This window comes from Mastigoproctus giganteus, chromosome 3 (genome assembly GCF_048544385.1).
Source record: "Mastigoproctus giganteus isolate SK-2022 chromosome 3, ASM4854438v1, whole genome shotgun sequence".
NCBI lineage: Eukaryota > Metazoa > Arthropoda > Arachnida > Uropygi > Thelyphonidae > Mastigoproctus > Mastigoproctus giganteus.
In genome coordinates this window covers 21,651,074-21,665,974 of record NC_143577.1, presented here as the reverse complement: position 1 = coordinate 21,665,974, position 14,901 = coordinate 21,651,074, and positions in this window count along the sequence as shown.

Below are 14,901 nucleotides of genomic sequence, written 5' to 3'. Positions count from 1 at the left end.
GGACGAAAAACCCGAGTTTCCGGGAGAGAAAGCCACATCGCCTGAGACCGGCTAACTTAGCCACGTCTTGAAAAAGGCCCATAAAAATTCCTCACGTCATCGACAGTACTCGAACTCAGGTCCTTTCCACCCGCTGTTTGGAGAGTGCCGATTCTGCTAATTGTGCTACCCACGAGGGCAGAGAGAAAATATGATGAATTCATCTGTGACTCCAATAAGATGAAAAGCATACGACGTTATCAAACAATCTGACTGTAGCTGCGTCAGGAGTATGATCTTATAATGAATATTTTAACCAGATAACACACTATATATACACTATCCTCCAAAAACTATTTGGACACGTGTCAGTGTCACATTGACATTGCTGCCACTCACTTCAATAGCGCCTCTCGCTATTGAAGTGATAACATCATATCCTTGTGATCTTACTGGAGTCACAGATGAATTCAGCATATTTTCTCTCTGCCTTCGTGGGTAGCACAATTGGTTGCTATCAGGCAAGATCTCGTGAATTAATGGATCTCAGGGGTAGCTCGGTCCCATGCTCAAGGGTAGCATGGTTTTCTCCAGAAAACTCGGGTTTTCCGTTCAGCAAACTGAAAATCGACCACAGAACTCATGCAATTTACAGACAGCATACACGGAGTAATATGGCCTTAGTCGCCAATGCTCCTAAAATCCTACTACATCAACACTTCAATAGCTTATCTGTTCTTCTTTGGCACCTATGATACATTCCATCTTCCTGAGTAGGCAGTTATACCAACGAACGATAGAATGCATTGAGTGTATAGCCTTCTATTCTCCTGCACGACAGTGATTAGTTGAGCTACCGATGTGAAATGCGGTTGTGCGGCCCTCACTCGGCTTTCCAATTCATCCTATAGGTGTTCCACAGGGTTCAAATGGGAAGTCTGCTGCAGCCATTCCAAATTTTGCACGTTCAAGGCCTTCAACCATTTTCGAAAATAACTTCGGTTTATAGTAAAGAACTGCTAGATCGTAAGGAGCATGGAATTGTCCAAAGTTCTAAGGTAGGCGTCGGCGTTCCTACGAACGTTGCACAACCACCAAAGATCCTTGGCCGTACCATGAGAAACTGTGACACACCATAACCCCAGCCCCTCCGAATTTCATCGTTGGCATAATGCACTCTGGAAGCAGACGCTCTTCAGGTATCCTCCACACCTACACTCGCCGCCCATCTGTCGTAATAGGGTGTAACGAGATTCGGTTCTCCGCTGAATAAATTTCCATTGCTGTTCTATGGACCAGTTACGGTTCGTTGCATCACGCAAGGCGAGACTGCTGATTGTGGTTACTGATGTTTGGCTTATGCACCGCCATTTCCATGAAAAACCAAGGCTGGAGCTTCGTAATAGTGCGACAGTTGCCTTAAATTCCTGGTTGATGTTTTGCACCCTTTAGAATCCTCTAGTGACGTGGAGTGAGCTTCTGTGATCTACCTACGCTTTGATGGATATGGTGGTATCTTCTCCACTATCTTCTACGGGGAGCGTTTGAAAAGTTCGTGGCCTGAGTAAGAAGGGTTTATTTGAGGAGTCTGGTAACATGTTACTTTTCAACATAGTCCCGTTTCGAGTTGATACACTTTTGCTACCGATACTACAATGCGTTAATTCCAGCTGCCAAGAAAGTTTCTCATGGGCCTTCAGGAATGCATCCACTGCAGCAATGACGTCACTGTTGGTGGAAAATGGATGTCAGCAAGGTATTTTTTCAATTAGAAAATTTGTGACGATGATCAAGTTTTCATGAAAACGCCTCATAAGGTCTGCGTAATATGCTCCTGTAACTGTCTAGCCTTTCTGAAACACTAGCAGCACTCCATCAGCATACCAAAAATCCGATGCCATCACCTTACCAGCAGAAGGAATCGACTTGGCTTTCTTTGGAGGGGAGGGGAGAAGAGCTGTGTTTCCACTGTTTGGACTGTTCCTTTGTCTCTGGTCGAGAGTGATGGATCCACGTCTCATCCATGGTCACAAACTTTGCTGTATCTGCTAGAAAACGCTGCAAATATTCACTTGACAAAAAGGAAGGGGCATCCTCCAGCAGCGTTGTACCAATATCCTCATGAATTGTCTGTGGCGTTAGCCATTCCCCCACCCCCAAATATTGAATGACTGCACGGTGACTGATTTTGTCCATCTTTCCTCATAACGTCTTCTGAATTATTACACTATGAAACAATCACTCTTACAATCAAGTATAGTGTTAATAATTTAAATCTTGTAATCTTTCTCCAAGAATTAACCCGAGTTCGGGATATTTCAGCTAGGAGTAACTTAAATATAGCCCTGAAGAAGAGCTGTATTATCGAACTTGAAACGTCAGATCTCCGTATAGAAAAAATTTGTTTGCGCAGTGAGGGATTCTTATATTTTTTTCTTATGTGATGTCATCGTATAAGAATTTTATTCAGATATACAGTAACTCATTCTTATTCCATTCCAAGAATCGACTGAAATTATCTTCGGCTTATTTGCATAATCAAAGGAAAAAGGAACGATTTGTTCTTATCTGCTAGTCTTCCGAACGGGAAATGAATGGATGCAGCGAGACTTGCCCTTTTACCTGAGGATTTTAATTTGATCTTTAAATATTCATGAAATAACCGGTTTTTGCTGATAAACCTGCCACGTGTACTTAAAACCACTGAACTGTCTAGACTAGGGGGATGCTTAAACTTGCTGAAGAATGATAAACGCTATCTTACAAGGAGGGCAGTTCAACTCTAAACTACATTAATTATTTAATAAAATTAACATTAATTAAACAAAAGAAAGAGTATAATTAATTAATTCTCTTTGCTTACGAGATGGGTTAATGATGTTGTTTTAAACCAGTATATTTCCGCCATTTTTTTTTTTTGTGGTTGTTAGTGGATTATTACGCTATGAAATTTTAACGGCCTTTTACTAACAGCTGAGTTAGCTGCTCCCAAGAGGTGGTTGTAAGTTTTCTGAGAAAGCTCTCCCCTCTTGCAATCAAACCAGCCTTAAAACACACACAAGCATGCTAAATAAGTTATAAAGATGTCCATAAGTGGTTATAAGGTCCCTCTTATTTTGTTAAAAAACTTTGTAATGGCTTTTTAACAAAATTAGTTCGAAATTTATCCGACAGGGCAATTTTTTAGACTCCTGGTGGTGAAATTTCGAATTATTTTTATTTTTTGAAAACATTCCATGTACTGATAACGAAAAAAAAAAATCTTTTTGATATGAAATAAATCTTTTCGAGTTATTATTTGAAGATAGTTTACTTCTTGGTTTGATGTGATGTGACTGGGGGGGGGGGGGTTGTGGTGTCAAAGACCTGAATGGTATAAAATTTAAATGCAGTATTCTAAGAAACCTGGGCTGTTTAAAATTATGCGAGCGTCAACAACTTGCTCTTCGAGGCCACAGTTAATCTTTTTATAGGGCTGCGTATGGATTTGTTCCATAAATTTACTTGTCTGGACATATATTTCGAGTTCTGTGGACGTCAAGAAGAGCACTTCTCTATGGAATTGTAAAAATAAATGCTACTTCCACCAGAGGTTGACTAACTCTGCCATGGTCTGTTAATACTTGCCCTACAAAATGCAACTTAATATTAAATTTTCAGAAAATAGTAGCTTGATACTGTTAAAACTTACGAAATACTTCATGATATTGCCATCAAGACTGCGCATGCCCAACTGTGGTGAAACGAGTTGAAGCGTATATTTTCTTGGGGCAAGAACGGCATGATATAAGAAGACGGATTGGCCATCATGTTTTGAGCAATTACCATACTTCACGAACAGCTGGTTATTGTGGGATTTAAGTGGCGCGTGGTCAACCACAGGTTTAGTTCGTTAAACTGACAGCAGGTGTAGGCAGTTTTTAGCGTTTGATGTCACCGTGTTCTGTGCAAATATTTTAACTACGTGAACGTAATACATGGAGCTGAATTTCATATCGAAAAATAAGAATAAAGATCATGTTCCAAGTACGCGTTTGCACAAATACCATTACCCCCACCACTTATGCATTTATGATTGACTAACCAGCCGATGTATAGGATAAAATGGCTATTTAAATTGAATTTTTAAACACTCACTGGCCAAAAATTGAAAACCATTATTCAATATCTCGTAGAGCCCACGGTTTTCCAGAATTAGAGCCCGTACACATTGTGGTATGGATTCCACTAGGTGTCTGAGGAAGTGTAACTCCAGATTTGACCATCCTTTTATCATCTACTGCATTGTGGTCGGTAGAGAACTACAAAGCCGAACTGACCTTTCCATTATATCCTAGACATTCCCAATTCGACTAACATCTGGAGAAGTAGGGGTTCAGGACGGAAATCATGGGAATATTCCTCGAACTATTCAGATAATTTCTGCACGGTGGAGGGTTTCGTCTTGAAAGAATCCAACACAATGAACCATTGCAGGGTGAAGTTGATCCGACATGACGGTAGGATATTCATTGGAGGTGACGTGACCTTCTAATGATATGAACGGACTCAGTCCGTACCAACCGAACATAATCTATTCTGTGATACCATCTCCAGCCTCTTTAGTGACAGTTTGGATGCATGGTTTCATGAGGTTCACGCTTCACTTTCCCCTACTATTGGCGCAAAAAAAGTGTTAACCGGAACTCATCAGACAACATGATCTTTTTCCACTGTTCCACAGTCAGTCCAGTCTTTGAGTTGGCGGCAGCACTCCAGTCAAATATTGCGATTTTTTAAAGAAAGCTTTCGTATTGCACCAAATTCTAGATTCTTCGATTCCTGCCACATAGTTTGGTTGGAAACAAGTCTTCTTGTCGAAATTAAATTTTTCAGTAATTTTCTATACATTGGACCTTCCGTTCTGACGCAGAATTCGCCTTAAATTCGTGCGGTTTCGTTCTTGAAGTATCCACCTTCTGCAGCATTTCTTCCCTTTTAAAGCTGCATTTCCTTTTCGTCTTCCACTAATTGTATACTTTGAGGATGGTTTTTTAGACATGCCATCGATTTATTTTATTTTCTCAATTGTGGCTCTTCCTAGACGTGCTCCAACCTTTCTGAAAAAATCTGAAAGATCACCTGTCTTCCCCATGGGTAGATCGACTAAAAAGCCCCAGGAAAGCGTCCAGTATATATCTCTGATACCACGTAATTTGTGATCATATCACTTGATAACTTTTAGTTGTCTATTGACGTCAATCGGAAAAGGTTTTTAATTTTCTGGTCAGCGAGTGTATTATTATTTGTTTATGCCTCTTTGTAATTTGCAAAACTCCTACTGTGTTATGTCATTATTTTTACGTTTTTGATAGCTTTGATTTTATGCTCGGTTAATCAGTCGTGAGATTGAAGAGAGACAGAGGAACGGCAATGAACCAGAGGGGGATAGGCATAATGCTGGACTCAGTCCAGACACAAGACGACCCTGTTCATCTGAGTTTGGAATTTCAAGAATAGCACACGGGTGTTTACCTTGACCAGTCTACTCGCTTAAATACGGAGGATGAAAGAAATCTTGTGTTTGAGATCTCCAGAGAAACTAGTTACTGCCCACATAAAGGAATTTTACGAACAGTAGAAGGACGCTACCTACCTTAGTAATTTTGAAAGTACGGGGAATGTGGCCTTGATCCAGGGAATTGAATACAATTTCTAATTGGTTATTGTAGTCTGTTTATATTGTAATATTATCCTCGATTATCTTCAATAAGAATTGATTTTCGATAAAGTTGCGGTCGTAATTAAAATATAATGGTTCTTTGAATGTCTCTGTGTTCGTTTTGGATTTTGTACAGAAGTGTCTAAGGTCTTAAGGACTAAAAACTTAGGTTGTGGAAGGACAAAAAGGCCGCAGAAGTTCCTCCCATCTAAATAGGACTCGCTCCTAGATCCTTTCTATATGAAGAAATGGTCTTAATTATCTTTTTTGATTAATTTCAGCAATTTATGGAAACCAATCGATATGGGGAATATGTCTTCGAAGATACTCCATACGGACTGCCTTCAAGGATAAGATATTCTTCAGAAACTCATTTCCTTGAGAGGCAACGTTACAATATGCTAGGTTCAGTTCTAATTTCCTTAGAAAATGCCGTCGAATTGGACGCTTTGGAGTTACTCCCCCAATATACCACATTTGATTTCAGCAATTTATGGAAACCAGTTAGTATGGGGAACCTACCTTCGTAGACACTCCATACAGACTGCTTTCAAGGATATGATATTCCCCAGAAACTCTTTTTCCTTGAGGGGCAATATTACGTATGGATGGTTCAGTTCTGATTTCTTTAGAAAATGTTTTCATGAGCTGATAATCCGAATTGGACCCTTTGGAGTTAATTAGCCAATATACCACATTTGGTAAATCCCGTGCTGCTGAAAGTGAAAACGATATCTCTTCACTGCTTTCAATAGTGTGACAACATAAAGAAAGAGCTGAGGAAACGTTAGAATGAATCATAATAGTGCGAAGGGTGTATTTGTGGATGTGTGACACTGAGTAGGCTGAAAGGTGAATGTTTTCCGTGACACACGTGGGTGCTCAGTCAGCAGAAGTCTTTAACCTGCAGACACCTACTTTCCACACTGTGCGTTAAAATCGTCTGGTATTTCGACATTCCTTATATGTGGTCTTCTCATGTTACTGAGAAAGAAAAAAATTAGAAGCCTCTTGCAATTGGCACCAACAGATAATTAAACGTACGATATGCAAATATAAGTTCTCACATGGTATGATCACAAGTTCCTTGCCCTCATGGGTAGCACAGTGGGCAGAATCGCCATCCTCCTCACATCGGATGGAAAAGACCTGAGTTCGAGTCCCATCGATGATGGGAGGAATTTTTATGGACCTTTTTCACAACGTGGCTGAGTTAATCCGGCTCAGGCGAGAGGAGCATGGTTTTTCTCTCCCGGAAACGCTGGTTTTTCGTTCAGCAAGAAAGTTGAACACGGAACACACGCAATTTACAGACAGTATATAAGAAGCAATATGGCCTTAGTCGCAGATGCTCCTTAAAAAACTCTACTACCACAAGTTCCATGATATTAGATACATACTATACCCTTTCATGAGGCTTCCAGTCGGTCATGAGGAAGATGGATGATCTTTCAGATTAAGGAAAGGCGTTATTTTGGGAGCGTGCTTAGCAGAAGTCACATTACCCTCGTGGGTAGCACAGTTGGTATAATCGCTCTCCTTCCCGCACCGCGTGGAAAAGATCTGAGTTTGAATCCCGTTAATAAGACGAGGGTTTTTATGGCCATTTTCACAGCGTGGCTGAGTTAGTCGTTATAGGCGAGGTTAGCATAAACATCCGATGCTAATCTCGGATGTTTCCGAGGGCCCACTGCTTAAGCGGCTGGAAGAGATATCATGGTATGTTCTGTTGGTACTGACTGGGTCAGCTAATATTGTTAGAAGGTCATGTTACGTTCAATGAATATCTTTCTATCATATCGGACCCTGAAATGCTTCATTTTTTACTCCAATTGTCCGCGCCCTCCCTCCTCTTGGGTATAAAACGTTGCTGTTTTTTTTCAGTAGAAATGAATTCATCTTATATTTTACTTTATTATTTGATACCACAGCATATTGTTCGCGATTCCTCAAAAGGTACCGAACTGCTACAAATGGTACCAACTGGTACCATCAACTGGTACCGAACTGCTACAAATCTTGTTGCCAAAAAGAGTAACAATTTTATTTTATTTGTTTCATATATTTGAATATAAATATTATCCTTATGTCACCATCTCCATTTCTTGATAAAAAGCTAGTAATTTTTATACTCCAACTGGATAATATTGAACTTTTGTTTTATTTATTTATTTTATTATTATTTTTTTTTATTTCTCTGTAGTGACTGTAGATTGTCACAGTGATTCCCAAAACATGATCATAGCTGTAGACACCGACGTTCCCTTTCTGGGTCATGTCTACGTTTCGGATATGTATGGTGACCCCCGATGTTCGGTACGTGGACGTGGTAACCAGACCACTCTATTACCGGTACCCTTTAGAGGGTGCAAAACAACTCAAGTAAGTTTACTTAATCCCTTCAACTATCAAAATAATTCACTACCACCTGGTGGCTCCCTCTGTGGTCGAGTCTTTCAACTAATTTCAAATATCAATTTTAATCGCTAATTTTTTAAAGTTCCCAAATAATTTCTCTTTTTTTTAGAAACCCGAAGGTCTGTTCATGACCCTGATCACTGTTCAGCAACATCATATGATCATAAGTGCTGGAGATGGAGAATACGAAGTTGGATGTAAAATGTTTAGGGGCGATATTCACGTGGATAGTGACAACCACATGCAAGTTACGTAAGTAGAATTGTTACCACGTCTTGTTAGCTTTTTGTTTTGAATTTAAAATTATTTTTGTTTCTTTTGAACGTCATTTGAACTCAATCAGTTCTCTTTCTACGGTTCACTGAACTGGCAGGTGGGTGGTCTCTGACAAGACATACTTCCGTGTGGGAACAGAAGCAAACATTTCGATCACTTGCGTAGGTCAGTAAGCATCCAAACTGTGAACTACAGCAAGTTATGGCCACCCCCACAGTTCTCAAAGCAGCATAAGGAAACCTGCGAAGCCTCTGCCAAACTGACCTTAACATACCTTATTAGGTCAGCGCCCGTCGTTTGTTTCTACGTATCTCATCCGTACACCGAAAACCCTCAGTTAATTCGGGTAGTTGGAAATATCCCTTCTCATGTTCTGTAAGATTCATTTTGCAAATAATTTTTTTTGAACATTAAAAAAGCTCACTTTCATGTGCATCATTTTCCCTTGCTAATAATAATAATAGTTTTCCCAATAAAATCATTGAAAGGGATGCCGATCTGGTTAGTGTGCTGGTTTGGGCAGACTTCATTTTGTTAAAGTATGATTTGTATGTGCTTTTGGTGGGAGGAAGCAATGACTCTACAGAGATGATATGTAGGGCGAATTTGCAGTCTCAGTCCTATAGAGCAGGATTTTTTTAACTTTTTTTGATTCCGGAATGCTTTTGCAGATCTAAATCTTTTGCAGTACTCGAATATAAAACAGCAATTATCAATTATATAAATGCAAATAAAATTATGAATAAAAGACGCTTAGCCTTGTGTAAGTTGTGAGCTAAAATCTGTTCTTATTCGGACATCTGAACAGGGTAGTTTAGTAGAACATGCCGGTTCTCTAAACAAACGTGATAACGATCCTCAAATTCAGGATCGAATTTGAGGATCGAATTTTTAATTTTTCATAAAAAAAGTTCTGTTCAAACACCACACCGAGACAATTGTGAGTCACATCAGTTCACAGTTAATCATTTTGACAATGAATACAATTGACCGTATTTAACAGTCACGTAGGATTGAAATGTAGTGCAGTATACTCAAACGCGTGTGCTGCTGTACTCTGTCGCTTGACTACTTCGAGATTAACGTGTGTGGTGATATCGTTCAATAAACAGTTCTGAATCTTGAGTATTTCTTAATCTGTATTATTATTATTATCGTATCTCAAAACCTTTATCCCAAAAAAAAATTATTATTTTAAAAAATTTTAAAATTTATATTGATTTATATATATATATAAATAAATAAAAATAAAAATATATATATTTTTATTGTTATTTATTTTATTTTATTCTTTTTCCCGTTATTTATTTAATTTTTTTTAATTTTTTTATTTTTTACTATTTTTTTTTATTTATTTATTTTTTTTGTTTTGCAAGCTTCCAGGAGTGGGCACCCTAGGAACGGGATTACGGGCACCCTTTAGTCTAACACTTCTACCATTAGGTGCGGGATTTTTGTGCTGTTAGCACACAGTGTAGTAGACCCATGCACTCCACGTGCCTTGGGACAGGCACCAGGCAGCAGTTGCCCAGGTTTTGGCTGCTGTCTGGAGGCTAGATGGCCTGAATACAACATAAATTTTACAGTTTTTTTGTTTTTTTTTTCTCTTCCAAACCTGTGGTAATTCCGGTTTGATTATTAGAGACAATAAAATTAGATGGATTTAGATTAATGTCTAGGGGCCCCCAAAGACCATATGTACATATACCTATATATATATAAATGATGCTAAGTCAGTCATTAACGTTGATTCGGTAAATTTTTAAAATCGAACTGCTAGAACCGAAGTTGTGAACGATGATAGTTTTATACTCACGGCCGTCATTTAGGAAGTGACATCATTTGCTTAATTTCTGTCTCGCATTTTCGTTACCAATTGCTTTTACTTCAGTCGGAATATTTAGTATGAACGATGTAACGTTTTATGCTCACGCCCGCTACTTTACCGAATCAACGTTTGTGACTGAGTTAGCATCGTTTATGTAGACATGTATGCCTAACTCAGTCACTAACGTTGACTCGGTAAAGTAGCGGGTGTGAGCATAAAACGTTACATCGTTCATACTAAATTCCGACTGAATTAAAATCCATTGGTAACGAAAATGCGAGACGGAAATTACGCAAAATCCCGTCACTTTCTAAATGACGGCCGTGAGTATAAAAAGTACCATCGTTCATAACTTCGGTTCTAGCTGTTCGATTTTAAAATTTTAAACGGTTTTGATTTTCGTCAAATATGTTTTCACATTAAAAAAAGAAACACCTTTCGTGCGTACATGGTACACACGCGGTTTTTTTTCCAGCGCCATCTGCTCCTCTTTCTTTAAAAAAAAAAATTATAACATATCCTCTCTCTCTCTCTCGTGTTAAAAATCGCACGGAACCTCAACAAGTGCTCATGACTAGTCTTCAGCAGAACAGCAGTTGAAAGAGGTTGTTGAGGTTCTGTAGAACCCAGTTTTGAAATCCCATGCATTTGAGCATGCCTAAGACGTGTCACGAAGGATTATATCCCCCATAAACAAACATTCGACCAACAACTTAATTAATCATTACAAGATCAAATCAATCTGGAAGTGTTACGCGTTATTATTGATACGAGGGATTATCATTTAATTCGCCGACTGGTGCAAGATTTTATGTTTACCGCGTGAAATTTCCATAACTGCCGCTGGAGGCGCGCTCTCCTTGATCACTACTGAGCAGACTCTGTGTGGGCATGCCAGTATTGTTGTTTGTTGTTTTGGTTTTTAGGAGCATTAGCAACTAAGGCCATATTGCTCCGGGATATGCGGTGGTCATTCCCTGACCTTTCCGCATCCTCCATATTTGGTGGCGACAGGCTCGAACCCCGGTCTAATCAAGAAGCGTGTGCTATGCACTGCTGCTCCTTCCCACCTGGCTACGGAGGCGCCGGCATGCCAGTACTTGTCGAGCTAGTGTTGCGTGAAGAGTTTTTTTTTTTTTTAGTCGTGTGTCACTGACGATAGTTTTGAAGCAAGTATCATGTCGGACATACAGATTGAACAGCGATTTATGATTGTTTATTATGTCAGACGTGGCTTAAATTTATCCAAAATAAAGAGATGTATGAAGCGTATGGTAATGAGTGTGTTGGTACGACGGCCATATTCTGGTGTGAAGTGGTTTCTCCATCAAGACAATGCCAGGCCCCATATGGCTAAAATTGTGCAGGCAGTGATGACTGCCATAAGTGCAACGGTTCTGCCACATCCCCCTTATTCACCGGACTTAGCTCCGTGTGATTTCTTTCTGTTTCCACGTCTGAAGAAAGCTCTGAAAGGCAAGCGTTTCGCGTCTGACAGAACACTGCTCGAAGAGCCACAACGAAAGCACTTCGAATTCTTTAGAAAAATGGCTTGCAAGAAGCATTCAATACGATGGTGGCGAAAGTGTGTAAAGCTCAACAGAGAATATTTCGAAAAAGAGAAATCCACAGAAGATTGATGAAGATCAAGATAACATCTTGTACCACTCCGCGAATTAAATGATCATCCATCGTATATATTACCAGTTATGGATGAATACACGAGCAGTAATCGAAGCACTTTTTTTTTCTTTTTTTTTTATTTAATGCAGCGAATCGCCCCAGAAGATCAGACTCTCCACCGAAGGGGTGCGACCCCCAGAGGTATTGCTGCGCGTTTATGATTTTGAGAACGACGTGTTCGTAGACACCGTGAAGTTGGGACAGATCGTGGAGCTTGAAATCACCATCCGGGATGGGAGTAAGTATTATACGTCTACCTTTCATTTAGTTGCTATGGCAATGATGGCTTCCTGTTTTACAAACGAATAACACGTGTACGTGCAACTTGATTTTCCTTGTAGTTGCATGTGCTGCCATCTGCTGTAGATATGACAAATTAATTTAGCAAAGATAATTTCCATCTTTTATTTTAAGATTTTTTTTATTTTCGAACGTCGCTTTGAAAAATATTTTAAATTACCTTAAAAACCTTAAATTACCTTAAGCTGTTTTTCCAAATTATGTAAAAATTAAAAAGCTTTTTAATTTTCCTCTTTAAATAATTCAAAAAATAATTTTCATATCGTATTTGAAACATCTTCCTGTTTGAATAATGTTATGAAACTACACATACATTTTTATTATTTTTTTTATTGTATTACGCAGTCCCTGCTAGTAGAAAATTACCCAGAAAATACTATAAATATAAAATAAAATAAATAATAATAAACAAAGCGTGCTAATTAAAAAAATGGGTCCTCCGAGGACCCGTCTGTTTTTTTTTATTTTTTATTTTTTTTTATTTTGTGTAAAACTGTTCAAGATGCTTTAGTAAACATGCTGATTTACCAAGGCGATTTTAAACTATTTAAAATTATAATTAATACAGAAATAAAATATAATTAATCTCGTCTAATCTCGAATGATAATGTTGGTATGAGTAATTTTGGAAATTTTAACTTTTTGTTTTTATACGACTAGAGTAGTTCTCAAATGATATAGTACAGTGCTGCATACTGAAATAGATGCCCATTATTATTTATTTTAAGTTTATTCGAAATTTACTTGCAGATTTTTATCAGGGCCGGGTGTCTGACTGCGATGCCTTCAGCGGCGATGGAAAGAAATATGCTGTAGTCCGTAATTAGTAAGCCATCTTCAGTTTTCGTATTTATATGTGCTGTTATGATGTTGATTGTTACGTCCGGCCCTCGTGGCTAGCACAGTTGGTAGATTCACCGTCCTCCCCACACCGGTGAAAAAGACGAGTTCGAGATATTTGATGACATGAGGAATTTTTATGGGCCTTTTTCACAACGTGACTGAGTTAGTCGGTCTCGGACGATGGTTTTTTCTCCCGGAAACTCGGGTTTTTCGAACAGAAAATCGACCTCACAACACTTTACAGAAAATATACACGGAGCAAAATGACCTTAGTCGCTGATGCTCCTAAAATTCCCCAACAGTTCCTTCAAAAAGTTTGGAATCACAGCATATCAGGTCATTGTCTGGTTGTAATTTAAAAGTTCTTCCACAAAGTCGAAGTCCAGAGGATATTGCATTATCTTCAAAAATGTCTTATAGCTTTCTTTTCTTAAAATTCCTTCAATTCTGACGATGTCATCCACTCCAGAAAAACGGAAGAAACCCCAGATCGTAATGGAACCATGGCCGTATTTGATTATAGGCACTAAACAATGTGCCACCAACTTTTCTTCAGTTGATCGTCTTGCAAACTGTATGCTTGGATCCAAAATTTTCAATTTTGGATTCATCCGTCTACAGTACGTTTTTCTACTCTTCAATTGTCCAATGTTGATGGCTATTAGCCCGAGCCAACCGGTTCTTTCGATTTTGCGCGATTTTCATATGAGTTTTCGGTCCTCTAGATGACCACGAAGTCCTGCTTGTTTAAGACGAAGTTTTACGGTGGATATAGACATTGGAGTTTCTCTGTTCCTATTGAACTCAGCTCGGATTTCAGGTGCAATGAATAGTATCGTCAGTTGCGTTTAGAAATCTGTGTTTTGAACCTATTTTGTTCTTCTTTTTTTACGCGCGGACATCCTGATCTTGATTTGTACCTTGAACTGCCACTCTCCTTGAATCTTCGAATGGTAGTTTGTACTCCTGTAAATGAAACGCCTAGCTTTTTTTTGCCAATACTCGTAATATACTCTAATATTATAGAAATTTCCCAAATATTATTTGAGTTTTTGATTTTTATACATAACAGAATTATTTTAATAAAAGTTGGGGCTGCACTCCAGATTATGGGGTCACTGCGTTGCGGGCATGGCCAAATTCGGGAGGGATTCAAACAAAAGAAGTGTGGGTTTTTTTAATAGATTTTCATTTTCGCTAGTGAAAAAAATGTTAGGTTAGTTTACGCCAGTAATTCTGGAAGGATTCAAACAAAAGAAGCCACTTCCTCTGGAGTTGTACCCATAATCTGGAGTATAACCAAAATTGGTAAAAAAGTTGGTCCTATTTTAATAAAAACTTTGAAAATTAAAAAAAATGAAATGTGATTCGAAACTTTCCAGCTGGAGTGTATATATATTTCCACTTTGATACGTGACCAGGAAGTTCCCTCACGTGTTAAAACACCTTCAGATTCAGATGGTGAAATTTTGCAAATGATAAGGAAGTTTGCTTTAAAGCCTTGAAGAGGACTGAAAGTTGAAAGTAATCCGTTAATAAGACGATTATTTCAAGAAGGAACTGTTCTTTGTTTTCTAAATAGCTCCGATTCCGAATAACAGGTGCATCTTCAATGTTTCTTAATAAAACATTTCAAAAATCGAATCTGGGTTAACCGAATCTTCTAAAATAATATGAATTTATTTTTACCATTTATTCCTTATATTTAATCTTTAGTAAACAGGCTATGCGTAATTCAGTTTTTTCCCAAGAAAATAAAAACAGGACCGTGAGTGCCACCGGAAGTGACACCAACGGATGTGGCTAGGGAAAGATATCCACGATGTACTTTATCTCCTCCCATTTCGATTGCCTCTATTTGTTGAAATAATTC